Source organism: Hordeum vulgare, chromosome 4H (genome assembly GCF_904849725.1).
Source record: "Hordeum vulgare subsp. vulgare chromosome 4H, MorexV3_pseudomolecules_assembly, whole genome shotgun sequence".
Lineage (NCBI taxonomy): Eukaryota > Viridiplantae > Streptophyta > Magnoliopsida > Poales > Poaceae > Hordeum > Hordeum vulgare.
This window is the reverse complement of record NC_058521.1, coordinates 140,128,331-140,146,387: the sequence shown is the minus strand read 5'-3', so window position 1 is coordinate 140,146,387 and position 18,057 is coordinate 140,128,331.

The following is an 18,057-nucleotide window of genomic DNA, read 5'->3' as shown; positions in this document are numbered from 1 at the left end:
AAAAAGGGGCTTGAACAGATTGCTTGTCTTACTTTGTCTACATCATGTCATCTTGCTCCAAGCATTCACTACTGCAGGATGGTCCAAACGCGACACTACAATTAGAAACCCTTCGATGGAACTGAGTGCAATTCATTAATCACAATTAATGATGAAATAAAACTGTCAAAAAGATACAAAACATTTGCGATGGCGGAGAGATCCAACACGATTTAGATTGTAGTTGCGTGTGTGATCTGTGGGATATAGTTCACTCGAATGAACTGTTTGCGATGAGCATAACAGCAGAAACGGTCAGATAGATGAACGTGTGTGTGATATTCATCATACAGTTCACTCGGATGAATTGTTTGTGATTAGGCAAAACAACAGAAACAATCGGCCAGATCAAGGTGACTGCAATATACGTCATATAACTCACTCGCATGAACTATTTGCGATTAGCCAACACAACAGAAATGACAACTTAACAAGATCTGTCTGATACGCGGCAAATAGGTTAGTAATCAGAAATGTGTGGGAAGACCAATAACAACACAAACGATTCCTGTTAACAAGCCTGTGTGTTGTTAGCAAATGATTGTCGGTATATTATTGTGAGTGATTAATGAATTCATCACCGACGGGTTCCATTGTTTTGTCCTTGTGCGATGTGATTTGGTCAATCCGCACAACATCTACGCCCTGTCTACAGAACATCAACATATATACTTATAAGAACAACATTGCATAACCAAATTAAGCATACAATTACATAAGTGAGTACACACATAACATCTCCACGCACCAAAGTAAGCAATTACATGCATACGATACTAGGAGAAACGAGCATCTAATCATCTACTTCTTGTTGAGACGACGCTTGCCATTGCTCTACTTCCGGCATGATCCCTGGCCGTTTTGGGGAAGGAGGCACTTCCTCATGTTAACGATCCGTGTGTATATCTTGTAGCTCGTGTATGCCTCCTTCGCCGCGTACACGACGTGAGCTTTATCGAGTCTCTCCATCCAGGCCGAGTGCCACACACACTTGTCCTTGTTGCATGAATCCTTCATGTATCTATAGTAGGGGTCGATGATGGCCTCAGCGAGGTAAACAAGTGAGTCCTTCTCATCCTTCTTGCTGCCCCAGGTCTTGTATTGGCCCTGGATGTCGACAAGATTCTTGTAGGTGATGCCCGAATTCTTGAGCATCTTTACATCGTTTGTAATGTCCACCATAGCGAACATGTAGTGGGGGCTATTGACAAACCTATCGAAATGCTCGCAAGGCCTTGTGTTCAGGCAATAGAGGTAGACGAGGACGTGATTGCGCACGTACGTCTGGGCGACGACAGACTTGGGACGAGACCCAGAACGAGGGCATGTGTAGTCGAGGTCGATTCTGACCCCCTTGAACTTCTCCTCAACAAGCAACGACTCCATGATGTGGATGGAGTGCTCCACCCAGACCAGGTTGTTGGTGTACACCACCGAGAGCTCCATGAACCTTTTGTGGGTGTCCACCACGACATGCATGGTGAACTGCTGCTTGTCGTCGGCAGCCTCTTGGAGCGCCATTGGAGCCGCATAGGATACCCTCTAAGAATTTGCCGCAGTGGGTGTGTTTCTTGCAACACTGGGGCGCGATTGAGAGGTTGAAGAGACACAATGGTTAAATGGCCACTGTATAAATGGGGGCCGACCGGCCTGTAATCATCACATTTTCTCATCCCGTGAGCTCGAAGAGGCGCCAAATGTATCACTGATAAGAGGAGCCTGTTCCCGCGCAACCGCGCAGTTTACCATGCGCAACCACGCGAGATTCCCGCCCAGCTAGTTTGGCCACACGTCAGCTAGAAGAGGTGCAAATCGTTGGTGTTTATTGGCAAATAGCTTTACAAAAACGAAGTGTGTTGAAGGACTTCGATCATAAGTTCACTAGTAAGTGATGAGGTTAAAGTTACACACAAGGGTGATGATGGACACTCGAGTGCGATAATTAATTTTGCACTCGACACAAGACATGGTTGACGAAATCAACAGTGTCCAATAATGTCCAAGATTGCAGTCAAGTTAGCTATACAAATCGTTTGCTACGAGATCGCCATGGGAAACACATTCGAGAATGGTTAATAAAATCTAAGTCAATTGCATATTAAGGTCAAAATAGTACTACCAATATACGAGTCGCATACGATGCCATTTCAACTATTATACCACAAAATACCAAAATATTACGAGGTTCAAATTCCAGAGTTATATGGATCAAATTCCAAGATTACAAGGTTCAAACTCGCATTAGAAATGAAATTCCGCTCATTCACCTGCAAACGTCGGTGTTGATCAGCTAACCATGGATATAAGAGAGATTCAATCTAATATTACCACTTGCAAGGCTAGTTTCAAAATCTCATCATTTTTCCAATGGGATGAGCCAATAAAAAGTCATGTATGGGGTTCACACAGTGACTTCCGATTACTCTCTCATCTCAAGTTCCAAAATGAAATTCAGCTTTTTCGGAGCCTTTTCCATTCTGCCACAGCCACGGGTACTGATGAACAAACCATTCATTTTTGTGAAATACATGTAGGGAAAACTGATACATCTCCAACATATCTATAATTTTTGAGTGTTCTATGATGTTATATTATCATTCTTGGATCTTTTATACCCATTTTATAGCAATTTCATATCATTTTTTGGACTAACCTATTGACATAGTGCCTAATGCCAATTGCTGTTTTTTGTTGTTTCTTTATTCGCACAAAATCCATATCAGATGAGGTCTAATTGCAACGAAACTTTATAGAGTTTTTTCGGACCAAAAGGAAACTGGACACCATGGCACGCTAGAGGCCCCAAGCGTGGCCTGGAGTCTAGAGGGGCCCTCTGAAAGTTTCTCCACCGCATGTGAGATCTATAAATACCCCAATATTTTAGAAACCCTAGAGGAGGCAACAAAAAATCGTTTCACCCGCTACATGTTCTAGATCCACGAAAACCAATCTAGAGCCCGTTCCGGGGAGGAACATGATCACAAAGGGGTTAACCATCCTCATTGGGGCTCCTCCGATGATAGTGAGTAGTTCATATCAGACCTACCGGTTCGTAGGCAGTAGCTAGATGGCTTTCTCTCTTGTTTGTTTCTCAATAGAGTGGTATCTTGGAGATCCATATGATGTAAATCTTTCTTTTGCGGTGTGTTTGTTGGGATTTGATGAATTGTGAGTTTACGATCATATCTATGAAAACATATTCATGCTTTATTATTACAGCCTCGTATTTCTTCTTCGATGTTTGGTTTTTGTCTGGCCAACTTGATCTTTTATCTTGCAATGGAAGAGGTGCTTTGTGATGGGTTCGATCTTGTGGTTCTCAATCATAGTGACAGAAATAGACATGACACACATGTATCATTGCCATTAAGGATAAAATGATGGGTCCTATTCCTACATGAATAGATCTTGTCAACATCATGTCATCGTTCTTAAGGCACTACTCCATTTCTTCATGAACTCAATACAATAGATGCATGCTGGATAGCGGTTGATGTGTGGAGTAATGTAAGTAGATGCAAGCAGAGGTCGGTCTACTTATCTTGGACGTGATGCCGATATACATGATCATTGTCTTGAATATTGTCATAATTATTTTCTCTTCTGTCAATTCCCAACAGTAATTTGTCTACCCACTTCTTGTTATTTTCTCGAGAGAAGCCACTAGTGAATCCTACAACCCCCGGGTCTACTTCACATTATCTATTTGCAATCTCTACTTTGTTATTTTCTTTTCTACTTTATTTGCTCTCTTTTTTCAGATCTATATTATGAAAAAACTAAAAAATACCTTGCTGCATTCTATTTGTTATCACTCTTATTTGCATTTATCAATCTATCCATACTTTACCCACCAGGGATTGACAACCCCTCTATGCGTTGGGTTGCAAGGATTTGCTATTTGTGTGAAGGGGTTGCTTACATAGTCTTGTGGATTGATACCTTGGTTTCTTAACTGAGAGAAATTATTGTCGTTGTTGTGCTACATCACCCTTTAAGCTTGGAGGGAGACCAATGCACCTGTGAGGACCGTTAAGATTTCCAGCGCTGTTGTCGGGGAAGATCAAGTCAATATCTATCAGGTCCCTACATACAAATCCCATCTCGTTGCAATTACATTATTTATCATTTGCCTCCCGTTGTCCTCTCCCGTGTTTCACAAAAATTTGCCCTCTTTCCCTTTGTCATTTTCATGCTAGATCTCTTGTTTGTTTGTGTTCTTGCATGATTGCTGCTACTGCCTTCATGTCAACACTCAAAGATAGAAAAATAAATAGGAAAAGTAAAGACATATGGATCATCCACTTGCTAATATTTTCAAAATATGTAATTATCTTGAACCAATTGCTAGTGAGTTGAGTGCTCTTGATTATTTTTGTTAAGTTTTACTTGAAGATCATGAATCTGAATATTGTGGTGAAGTGTTAAAAGAAGAAATTTATAAAGTGGTTCATCATATCTCCTTGAATGAAAAGCATGATTGAAATCATGTTATTATAAATTTTATTAATGTCAATTGTGCTAATATTATGAAAAACTAGAAGATTGGGGATGGCAATTTTATCATGTCCACTACTCATTGTAATGATCATGATTGGGATGATGCTTCTTATTATCTTGAAAATTTATTTAATCCTCATGATGAATATTATATTGATAATAATGTTTGCAACATTATTTAAAGTGGGTTTGGAAGAGTTTCAACTTTAGGTAATAATGATCCCAATATTTTGGAGAATTATCTATCTCTTGAATATTTCGATAAAAGTGGGTTTGGAGAGGTAATGACTTTAGTTAATGTTAATCCCACTACTTTGGAAGATTATAGGAATTTTATGCTTATGGATCGTGAAGAGAATATTTTATGTGATATCTATATTGTTGAATTTGAATATGATCCTACATGTAATTATTATGAGAGTGGGAAATATGGTTATAGAAATATTCATGTTACTAAATTATCTCCCTTCATGTTGAGATTGCTATTGTTTCTTTCTTCTTCCATGCATATGTTAGATATTTCTTGTCTTTGTAATTTGTTTGCTTATGATATGCCTATGCATAGGAAGTATGTTAGACTTAAATGTGTTTGTCATATGCTACATGATGCTCTGTTTATGTTTCAGCTACTATCTTTCATGTGAGCATCAACAAAATCTCATGTGAGCGTGTTGGGAGGCAACCCAATGAATAAAATTTATTTTAATTTTCATTTTCTGTTCTTTATTTTTTGCACAATTATGATACTATTATAATTTTGTTTTTTGTGTTTTATTTAGTGTTTGTACCAAGCAAAGCCTTTGAGATCATGGGCGGTATTAGTTGGTATAATCCCGTTGTAAAACAGAAACTTTTGCGTCAAATAGAAAAATCCGAAAAATCGCAAAAATGTCAAAAGTGTCTAAATGTTTTACACAAGATTGATATACAAATTCCCTACATTTTCCTATTTTTCACTATTTTTGGAGTTACAGAAGTATAAATAATTTTTGAATCTTTACAGACTATTCTGTTTTTAATGGATGCTATTTTCTTTGTGTTATATGCGTATTTTAATTATTCTATGGTTTATATCGGGGGGCATAAGCCATGGTAAACTTAGAATACAGTATGTATAATGGAAAAAAAAACTGGAATAGATTTTTAACAGTACCTATAGTAAAGTTTGGTTGTCTTATACTCATGGATCTCACAAATTTTTGTTAAGTTTTGTGTGATTGAAGTTTTCAAGTTTTGAGTGAGATCACAATGGATGATGGAATAAGGATTGATAAAAGCATAATCTTGGGGATTGCCATGCCACCCGAAGGCAATATCTAAGGAGTACCAAGCAGCTAAGCTTGGGGATGCCCCGGAAGGCATCCCCTCTTTCTCCTAGAAACCATTGATAATTTTACTTGGAGCTATATTTTTATTCGTCACGTATCATGAGTTTTGCTTGGAGCATCTTGTATCATTTGTGTCTTTTCTTTATTTGATGGTTAGTTTTGTCATAATAAACATTGCTGGACACACCCATTTGAGAGAGCAAAATTATGCTATGATTTTTTAGAATCGCTCTTTATGCTTCACTTAAAATTTTTGAGCCATGGAATTGCGCAAGTACTTCACTTATATCTTTTTGAGCACAGTGGTTCTGTTATTTTGAATAAATTTACTCTGATGCTTCACTTAGATTATTTTGAGAGTTTCTGAAACGTTGAAGAGATCCTCTCTTGGTTTACTTACATAATTTTGAGAGTTAAATTTTTTAAAGAAAATTGTGCTCTCGTGCTTCAGTTATACTTGTTTGAGAGCTTGTTATTTGCATTCGAAATTTACTTTTGAATGAAATAAGTCCCAGAGTGATGAAATGTCTAGGAAAGATATTATAAAAACTTTGATGAAGATCATTGGATATTAAGATTGATTCTTTGCAATAGTTTTGCGATATGAAGATAGTAATATGTGAGTACGTTGATGAGTAATTATGCTCTACTAAGAATATTGGTGTTAAGGTTTGTGATTCCCTATGTATGCACATGAAGTAAACAATTGTACTATGAAATTACATCCTACTTGTGTTGCATTATTCGGTGTTAGTTATGTTTAATGTCCACTTATGATGATTTTTGTTCCTTGGTCGGGCGCTTCTCAATCTATTTCCTTGCCTTCACTTGTACTAAGCGGGAATGCTGCTTGCGCATCCAAATTCTAAACCCAAAGTTGTGACAATGAGTCCACCATACCTACCTATATGCGGTATTTCAACGATGTTCCAAGTAAATTTGCAAGTGCCAACTATAAGATTCAAAATAAATTCTGTTTTGTGTGCCCGTACCGCTCATGAAGCAGCGAGGGGTTGTCATTATCTTCCATGTTAAATAGGTTATTCTCAAGATGAGTATTTATTCACTTGTCATTGCACAAGAGTATGGCAGTAATATTGATGCCCAGTACCAAAAACAAAGAAAAAAATATATATTTTATGTTGTCAAATAATAAATTCCTTCAGAAGTGTTGGTATGGACGACACTCGTGGATACCACTAGCCGTGGAATATGAAAGAATGATGGAAAAGGAATAAACTTTATTTTCAGTTTGGGAACCGCATATAATTTGTTTTGCATGGATGATATTGGAAACTCTTAGTTGTTCTCGTTGACAGGAAAAGCATACCACCCTAAAAAAATATCTCTAAGTTTTTCCATCTGAGCTATGGCACCTCTACAAATCCTTCCTTCCCTCAGGGAAGGGCCTACCTATTTACCTTATGCTATTTTTATTTTTGAATTTGAGTCTCCATCCTCTCTTATAAAGCCCCAACTAAGGAACACCATTATCACACTTGAGCATTGGATGTAGTCAACATTTGAGTGTGTTGCATGAGTGGATCAATGATAGAGCATGATGGGATAGGGATAACATTCTTTAACATTGATATTTTGAAAGACTTAATTGCTTGTTTGTATGCTTGAGTATTGAAATCTTCATGTCAACTTATAGACTAATGCTTTGCATCATCTACAAGTCCATATTTCCATGCTGAAATGAAAATAATATGATGAACATGTGAGGCAGCATTTCACAATCAAAAATTATGTTTTTATCATTTACCTACTCGAGGACGAGCAGGAATTCAGTTTGGGGATGCTGATACATATCCAATGTATCTATAATTTTTGATTGTTCTATGCTATTATGTTATAATTTTTGGATGATTTATACTCATTTTATAGCAATTTTATATAATTTTTTGGGACTAACCTATTTACATAGTTCCTAGTGCTAGTTACTATTTTTTGCTGTTTTTTCCTTCGCAGAAAATCCATATCATGTGAGGTCCATTTCCATGAAACTCTACGAAGATTTTCTGGACCAGAAGGAAACTTGGGGGCCAAGATTGAGCACGAGCCAAGGCCCAGGGGGCACACTATACACCACAACATGCTAGAGGCCCCTAGCACGACGTGGTGTCTAGTGTGGCCCTCTCGAAGCTTCTCCACCGCCTCGGAGCTCTATTAATACCCCGATATTCTAGAAATCCTCGAGGAGTCGACGAAAAATCGTTTCAGCTGTCGCAAGTTCCAGAGCAACGAAAACCAATCTAGAGCCCGTTCCGGAGAGGAACACGATCACGGAGGGGTTCACCATCCTCATTGGTGCTCCCCCGATGATGCGTGAGTAGTGCATATCAAACCTACATGTTCGTAGGCAGTAGCTAGATCACTTTCTCTCTCGTTTTTTTCTCAATACCGTTGTCTCTTGGAGATCTATATGATGCAACTCTTTCTTTTGCGATGTATTTATTGGATCCGATTAATTGTGAGTTTATGATCAGATGTATGAAAACATATTCATGCTTGATTATTATAGCCTCGTATTTGTTCTCTGATATTTGGTTTTTGTATTGCCAACTTGATCTTTTATCTTGCAATGGGAAGAGGTGCTTTGAGATGGTTTTGATCTTGCGATGCTCAATCTCACTGACAGAAAGAGACATGACACGCATGTATAGTTGCCATTAAGGTTAAAACGATCTAGTCTATTTCTACATGAATAGATCATGTTTACATCATGTCATCGTTCTTAAGGCATTACTCCATTTCTCCATGAACTCAATACACTAGATGCATGCTGGATAGCGTTTGTTGTGTGGAGTAATAGAAGTAGATGTAGGGAGAAGTCGGTGTACTTATCTAGGAAGTGATGCCTATATACATGATCATTGTATTGAATATCATAAAAATTATTTGATTTTCTATCAATTGCCCAATAGTAATTTGTCTACCCACCGCTCGCTATTTTCTCGAGAAAAGTCACTAGTAAAACCTACGGCGCCCGGGTCTACTTCACATCATCTATTTGCAGTCTCTACTTTGCTATTTGCTTTTCTACTTTATTTGCTCTTATGTTTTCAGATCTGTATTATCCAAAAAACAAAATACTTTTCTGCTTCTATTTGATATCACTCTTATTTGCATCTATCAATCTATCCATACTTTACCCATGAGGGATTGGCAACCCCTCTATGCGTTGGGCTGCGAGGATTTGCTATTTTTGTGCATGGGTGCGTATATAGTCGTGTGGATCTTCCTACTCGCAATTGATACCTTGGTTTCTTAACTGAGAGAAATACTTTCCATCATTGTGCTACATCACCCTTTAATCTTGGAGGGAGACCAACGCACCTGGGAGGACCGTCAACTAGCACCCAAAAAGATGGATCGAACTAACTTTTATTTGACTAAATCACGAAATAACTAAAGATCGAACTAACTTTTATTTGACTATATCATGAAATAACTATAGATTGAACTAAGATGGATAAATATAATCAGAGTGATGGTGATATGGTACTGGGCCACCTCCCCCAAACTTGGCACAAGCCAAGGGGAGTGCACATACCCGTCTACTCAAATCGCCTTCTTTGGTGATGAAGATGAAGGTGGTGGTGGTGCATTTTCTTCTCCAACTTGCATATGAGGCTAAAATTATCCTCCCTTAGACCCTCATTTTCCTACTCCAGCTTTAATATCTTTTCACATGATGCCACTTTGCTGTCCTATAGAAAACGGGAAGGGATAAATTGGATAGGTTTGTACTTGTTAGGGAGCCTTGACTTCTTGAATCCCACCTGCATATCTCCGGGTTGAGGCAGTGAATCTTCCTCTTCCTCAGAGCTATCCACCTTAGCTTTCTTCATATCTTCGTCTTCCTCCTCCTCCATAGTCCTTAGTGTTTGAGTTGTAATCAACGACGTAGCTCTCTTCCTACAAATCTTGAGACGTCATAATTCCAGATCTGCGAGGAAAAATTGCACGAAATAAGAGGAGAGGATTTCTCCATGGTGCTCAGGTCAAATCATAGGGAGATATATATAATGAATTTTTATACATGGAAATACTTGTCCAACAAGCAAACGAAGCAAGGAAGGTGCCCAAGGGGCCCACTACCCACTAGGGTGCGTGTGGTGGGGCTGCCACACCCAGTTTGAAATCATAGTTGAGTTCTTTAATTTCCCAATAAGCTTTATCTTCTAACTCAGAAATAAATGACATGCTTTTCAATAAACCATTTTATAAGGATACATACCCATAGGATTTTTATAAGATGTTCTATAGGCCCACTGCATCATCTAATTTCTTAAACCAATTCTTTCGGGACCTATTGACAATATTTTGCAATATTAATTTTATTTCTCTATTGGTTAATTCTACTTGACCACTAGACTAAGGATGATAGGGAGATGCAATTTTATGGTTAACATCATATCTAGCAAGCAACTTACGAAAAGCAACATGAATAAAATGTGAACCACCATCAATCGTTAGGTATCTAGGGACTCCAAAACATGGGAAAATAACTTCCGTAAGCATTTTAATAGAGGTGTTATGATCACCACTACTAGTTGGAATAGATTCTACCCACTTAGTGACATAATCAATAGCAACCAAAATATGTGTATACCCATTAGAGGAAGGAAAATGTCCCATATAATCAAATCCCCAAACATCAAATGGTTCAATAACAAGTGATTAATTCATAGGCATTTCCTGACGTCTACTAATGTTACATATTCTTTGACGTTCATCACAAGAGAGGGCAAACTTACGAGCATCTTTGAAAAGAGTAGGCCAATAAAATCTAGACTATAATTCCTTGTGTGGAGTTCTATCTCCCGCTTGGTTTCACCATAAGCCTCAGAGTGACACTTTAGAAGGATTTGTTCCTGTTCATGCTCAGGTATACAACATCTAATAATACCATCTACTCCCTCTTTATAAAGATGTGGGTCATCCCAAAAGTAAAGTCTTAAATCAAAGAATAATTTTTTCGTTTGTTGATAGGTGAAGCTAGGTGTTATGTATTTAGCAACAATGTAATTAGCATAATCAGCAAACTAAAGTGTGTTATGAGAAACATTGACCATAACTAGTTGTTCATGAGGGAAGCTATGATCAATAGGTAGTGGGTCATCAAGAACATTTTCTAACCTAGACAAGTTATCGACTATGGGATTCTCAGCTCCTTTCCTATCAATGATATGTAATCAAATTCTTGTAGCGAGAGAACCCACCTAATAAGTCTAGGCTTAGCATATTTCTTTTCCATAAGATATTTAATAGCAGCATGATCAGTGTGAACAATTACTTTGGAGACAACAATGTAAGATCTGAAATTATCACAAGCAAATACAACTGCTAAGAATTATTTTTTAGTGGTAGCATAATTTCTTTGGGCACTGTCTAGAGATGTACTAGCATAATGGATAACATATAATTTCTTATCAACTCTTTGTCCTAGACCAACACAACAACATAATCACTAGCATCACAAAAATTTCAAAAGGCAAGTTCCAATCAGGTGGTTGAACAATAGGTGCAGAAGTTAAGGCTTTCTGAAGTGTTTCAAACGATTCTACACAATCATCATCCTAAATGAAAGGAACATCCTTTTGTAATAAATTAGTAAAGGCCTAGAAATTTTAGAGAAGTCTTTAATAAACTTCCTATAGATACCAACATGACCAAGGAAACTACGTATACCTTTAATATCTTTAGGACATGGCATCTTCTCAATTGCATCAACTTTAGCCTTAGCTACCTCAATACCTCGTCCATAGATTTTATGACACAAGAGAATACTTTCATTTACCATAAAGTGGCACTTCTCCCAATTCAAGACAAGGTTAGTTTGCTCGCATCTTTCCAAAAGTCGATCAAGGTTGCTCAAGCAATCATCAAAAGAAGTTCCACAAATAGAAAAATCGTCCATGAAAATCTCGACAATCTTTCCACAAAAATCAGAGAATATAGCAGTCATACATCTTTGAATGGTAGCAGGTGCATTGCATAATCCAAAAGGCATACGTCTATAAGCATAGGTTCCAAAATGGCACGTAAATGTGGTTTATCTTGAATAGGGTGTGACACAGGTATTTCAGAAAAACTAGGATAACCATCTAGAAAACAAAAATGTGTGTCCTTCGATAATCTTTCTAACATTTGGTCTATAAAGGTAAATGATAATGATCTTTTGTAGTAGCTTTGATTAATTTTCTAAAATCAATTACCATTTTATAGCTAGTGATAATTATTTGTGGAATGAATTCATTTTTTATCATTAGGAACAACAATAATACCTCCTTTCTAATGAATACGACTTACCCATCTACTACCAGCTATGGGATAAATTATACCTCCTTCGAGAAGCTTTAATATTTCATTTCTTACCACTTCTTTCGTTTTGGGCTTCAGTCTTCGTTGGTGGTCTACAACGGGTTTAGCATTTGGTTCCATATTAATCATGTGCTGACAGAGAGTGGGACTAATGCCCTTAAGATCATCAAGAGTATACCGAGTAGCAGCTCGGTGCTTCCTTAAGTTTTATCAATCTTTCTTCTTCATGCTGTGCAAGGTTAGCACTGATAATAACTTGATATATCTTCTTTTCATCAAGATAAGCATATTTCAAAGTGTGAGGTAATTGCTTTAATTCAAACACAGGATCACCCTTGGGTGGAGGAGAACCTCCTAGAGTTTCAATAGGGAAGTTGTGTTTAAGGATAGGCTTTTGCTCTAAGAACATTTTATCTATTTTAGTTCTTTCACGCATATGCATATCATTTTCATGGTCTATCAAATATTAATCTAATGGATCAGTACGAGGAATGGAAATAGAAGCAAGACCAATTACTTCATTGTTACTAGGCAATTCTTTATCATGGGGTTGCTTATTGAATGTGGAGAAATGACATACCACAAAAGTTAACACTGACAGTTTCCTTTTTGCAATATATTTGAGCATTGGTAGTGTTCAGGAAGGGTCTACCAAATATTATGGGACAAAAATCATCTTGTGGTGAGCCAAGTAATAGAAAATCAGTAGGGTATTTTACGTTTCCACACAAGACTTCAACATCTCTAACAATCCCAAGTGGTGTGATGGTGTCCCTATTATCAAGTTAAATAGTAAGTTGTGTGTCTTCTATTTTAGCGGGTGCTATATCATGCAAAATTTATTGATAATAAGGTAAAAGGAATAACACTAACACTAGCACCCATATCACCCAAACCATGATAACAATGATCTCCTATTTTGACTGAGACGACAGACATGCTAACAACAGGTCTATTTTTATCTCTAGTGTGAGGTTTGGCAATTCTAGCAGCTTCTTCACAGAAATAAATATCTTGCCCATCAATATTATCGATCAAGAGATATTTAACCATAGCAATACTAGTTTCTACCTTGATTTTCTCAGAGGGTTTTGTTTTTCTAACATAACTTTTGTTAACCATGATTGAAGCTTTAGCATGTTCCTTTATGCTAAGTGGGAAAGGTGATTTCTCAATATAAGCAGTAGGCACAACTCGGTCAAAATTGTAAAAGATAGTTTCATCCTCAGCTTTAACTGGTTCTTCAACTTTTTCTTTAATAGGTGTATGATATTCAAACCATTACTCGTTAGGGAGATGAACATGAGTAGCAAAGGTTTCACAAAATAAGTCTACCATCCCAGCGTCAAGTCCATATTTAGTGCTAAAATCATTGAAAGCATCGGTATTCATAAAAGAGTTAACACAATCAAACTCAAGTTTCATACCTAACTATTTACCTTCGTCGAGTTCCCAATCTTGAGATTTGCATTTAATTCTTTACAAAAGATCCCACCTGAATTCAATAGACTTCTTCGAAAAAGAACCAGAACAACAAATATCAAGCATTGTTTGGTCATTACAAGAAAGTCGAGCATAAAAATTCTGAATAATAATTTCTCTCAGGAGCTCATGATTGGGCATTAATATAACATTGAATTCAGCCACCCCCAATCTAGAGCGATACTTTCTCCTTCACGAGGCCAAAATTTATAGATAAAATTCCGATCACGATGAACAAGATGCATAAGATAATTTTTCTGGTGAAACTCCAATTGCAATCGATTCCACTTCCAAGATCCTGTATCATCACATAACCTATACCATGTAAATGCTTTCCCCACCAAAGATAAAGGGAAAACCTTCTTCTTGACTTCATTTCCAGATAAACCTGCAAGCTTAAACAATCCACAAACTTCATCCACATAGATTAGGTGCATATCGGGATGCTTTGTTCCATCTCCTGCATAGGGATTAGCTAGTAGTTTCTCTATCATACCCAAAGGAATTTCATAATAAACATTTTTAGTAGGTTGTGTAGGTTGACGGACAAATCTTGGTGTTTCGGGTCGAGGTGAAGATACACCGAACAAACCACTCAAAGGATTACTTTCCATAGTTACAAGTGACAGTAAATTTCAGCATGTAATATAAATTTTCCCTTACCAAATTCCTCTTACCAAAGGCACTTCACTCCCCGACAACGGCGCTAGAAAAGAGTCTTGATGACCAACAAGTATAGGGGATCAATCATAGTCCTTTCGATAAGTAAGAGTGTTGAACCCAACAAGGAGCAGAAGGAAATGACAAGCATTATTGAGCAAGGTAATTTCTGCAAGCACTGAAATGGCGGTAACAAGTTGTTTGATAGCAAGATAATTGTACCAAGTAATGAGTAGCAGTTGTGAAAATACGTGCAGAAAGATATCCCAATCCTTTTGTGGAAAATGACAGGTCGGAATGGTTTCTTATAATAGGCAAAGCGTTCTTCAGGGCACACGGGAATTTCATCTAATCACTTTCGTCATTTCGGGTCAATTCACGTTCGGTACTTTGATAATTTTATATGTGGGTGGACCGGTGATTGGGTACTGTTCTTACTTGAACAAGACTTCCACTTATGATTAACCCTACTACAAACATATGCAACGACGAGAAAAGTATTAACAATAAATTCTAACCATAGCATTAAACATAGGGATCTAAATCAGCCCCTTACAGAATATCGCATAAAGTGGGGTTTCAGTTTATGTCACTCTCGCAACCCACCATCTAATAACTACTCCACAATGCATTCCCTTAGGCCCAAAGATGGTGAAGTGTTATGTAGTCGACATTCACATAACACCACTAAGGGAATTGTTAGAAATATGCCCTAGAGGCAATAATAAATTAGTTATTATTATATTTCTTTGTTCACGATAATCGTTTATTATCCATGCTATAATTGTATTGATTGGAAACACATATACATGTGTGGATACATAGACAAAACACTGTCCCTAGTAAGTGCAAACTTTGGAAGAACTACTTGATGGTCGTAGGACTGCTAAGTAAAGATGGATCTTTAAAAGGAAGACACGCGATGATGGTGAAAAGTCACCATTAAGAAAAGCTCGACTTATCACAAAGATGTTTCCGACAAGTTCAAAGAGTTAACTATGATGAGACTTTCTCACTCGTAGCGATGCTAAAAATCTGTTGGAATTATGTTAGCAATTGCTGCATTGTTTGTGAAATATTGCACATAGGATGTCAAAACATTGTTTCCTCGACGGTTTCCTTGAGGAAATGTTGTATGTGATACAACCACAAGGTTTTGTCAATCCTAAGGATGCTAACAAGTATGTAAGCTCCAACGATCCTTCTATGGACTGGTGCAAGCATCTCAGAGTTGGAATATACGCTTTAATGAGAGGATTAAAGCTTTTGGGTTTGTACAAGGTTTATGAGAAACTTGTATTTCGAAAGGAGTGAGTGGAGCACTATAGAATTTTTGATAAGTATATGTGGTTGACATATTGTAGACCGGAAGTAAATGTAGAATTTCTGTGAAGCATAAGGGTTGTTTGAATGGAGTTTTTCAAAGGAAAACCTGGATAGAGCTACTTGAACATTGAGCATCAAGATCTATAGAGATATATCAAAACTCTTAATAGAACTTTCAATGAAATGCATGCCTTGACAAGTTTTTTAAGGATTTCAAAATAGATCAGCAAAGAAGGAGTTCTTGGTTGTGTTGTAAGTTATGAATTTGAGTAAGACTCAAAGCCCGACCACGACAGAAGAAAGAGAAAGGACGAAGGTCGTCCCATATGCATTAGCTGTAGATTCTAAAATATGCCATGCTATGTACCGCAACTGTTGTGTGCCGTGCCATTAGTCTGTCAAGGGGTACAAAGAGTGATCCAGGATTGAATCACTAAAAACAGCGGTCAAACTTATCCTTAGTAACTAATGGACTAAGGAATTTTTCTCGATTATGGAGGTGGTTAAAGAGTTCGTCGTAAAGGGTTACGTCGATGCAAGCTTTGACACTAATCCGAATAACTCTGAGTAGTAAAACGAATTCGTATAGTAGAGTAGATATTTGGAGTATTTCCGAATAGCACGTAGTAGCAGCATCTATAAGATGACATAAAGATTTGTAAAGCACACACGGATCTGAAAGATTCAGAACCATTGACTGAAACCTCTCTCATGAGCAAGACGTGATTAAACCCCATAACATTATGGGTGATGGATTCGTTAAAATCACATGGTGACGTGAACTAGATTATTGACTCTAGTGCAAGTGGGAGAATGTTGGAAATATGCCCTAGAGGCAATAATAAATTAGTTATTATTATATTTCTTTGTTCATGATACTCGTTTATTATCCATTCTACAATTGTATTGATTGGAAACACAAATACATGTGTGAATACATAGACAAAACACTGTCCCTAGTAAGCCTCTAGTTGACTAGCTCGTTGATCAAAGATGGTCAAGGTTTCCTGACCATAGAGAAGTGTTGTCACTTGATAACGGGATCACATCATTAGCAGAATCATGTGATGGACAAGACCCAAATTATAAACGTAGCATGTGATCATGTCATTTTATTGCTATTGTTTTCTACGTGTCAAGTATTCATTCCTATGACCATGAGATCATGTAATTCACTGACACCGGAGGAATACCTTGTGTGTATCAAATGTCACAACGTAACTTGACTACAAAAGTGCTCTACACGTATCTCTGAAGGTGTCCGTTGAGTTAGCATGGATCAAGACTGGGATTTGTCACTCCGTGTGACGGAGAGGTATCCCGGGGCCCACTTGGTAATACAACATCACACAGAAGCCTTGCAAGCAATGTGACTAAGTGTAAGTCACAGGATCTTGTATTACAGAACGAGTAAAGAGACTTGCCGGTAACGAGATTGAAATAGGTATGCAGATACCGACGATGGAATCTCGGGCAAGTAACATAATGAAGGACAAAGGGAATGACATACGGGATTATATGAATCCATAGAACAAAGGTTCAACCGATAATATCTTCGTGGAATATGTAGGATCCAATATGGGCATCCAGGTCCCGCTACTGGATATGTACCGAGAAGTGTCTCGGGTCATGTCTGCATAGTTCTCGAACCCGCAGGGCTTGCACACTTAAGGTTCGATGATGTTTTTGTATAATTGAGTTGTATGTGTTGGTGACCGAAGGTTGTTCAGAGTCCCGGATGAGATCACGGACATCATGAGGGTTTCCGGAATGGTCTGGAAATGAAGATTGATATAGAGAGAGTTGGTGTTTGGATTCCGGAAAGTTTTCGGGCATTGCCGGCAGTGTACCGTGAGTGACGAATGGGTTCCGGGAGCCCAATGGGTGGGCCCATCACGCCCCAAGGGATCCACATGGGTTTATTGGATGTACAGTAAGGTATAGTGGGATTATAAAGTCATCCAAGGAAAGCCCATGAGGAAAAAGTGGAAAATCCAAAAGAGGTGGGTAAATAAGGAAGGAGTCCTAATCCAAGTGGCATTGGAGAAGGACTCCTCCCTTCCCCAAGTCGGCAGACCCAAGGAGGTCTCCTTGGCTGGTGCCCTAGGGCCTTGCCCCACCCCTTGGATCCTCCTATATATACTCGAGGTTTAGGGCTGTTTGAGATACAAATTTTGTCACGTGCAACTCAAACCTACACCTCATAGTTCTTCCTCTAGATTAGATTTCTGCGGAGCTCGGGCGGAGCCCTGCAGGAATAGATTATCACCAACACCGGCGCACCGTCACGCTTCCGGAGAACTCATCTACTTCTCCGTATCTCTTTCTAGATCAAGAAGGCCGATATCATCATCGAGTTGTACGTGTGTTGAACACGGAGGTGACGTCC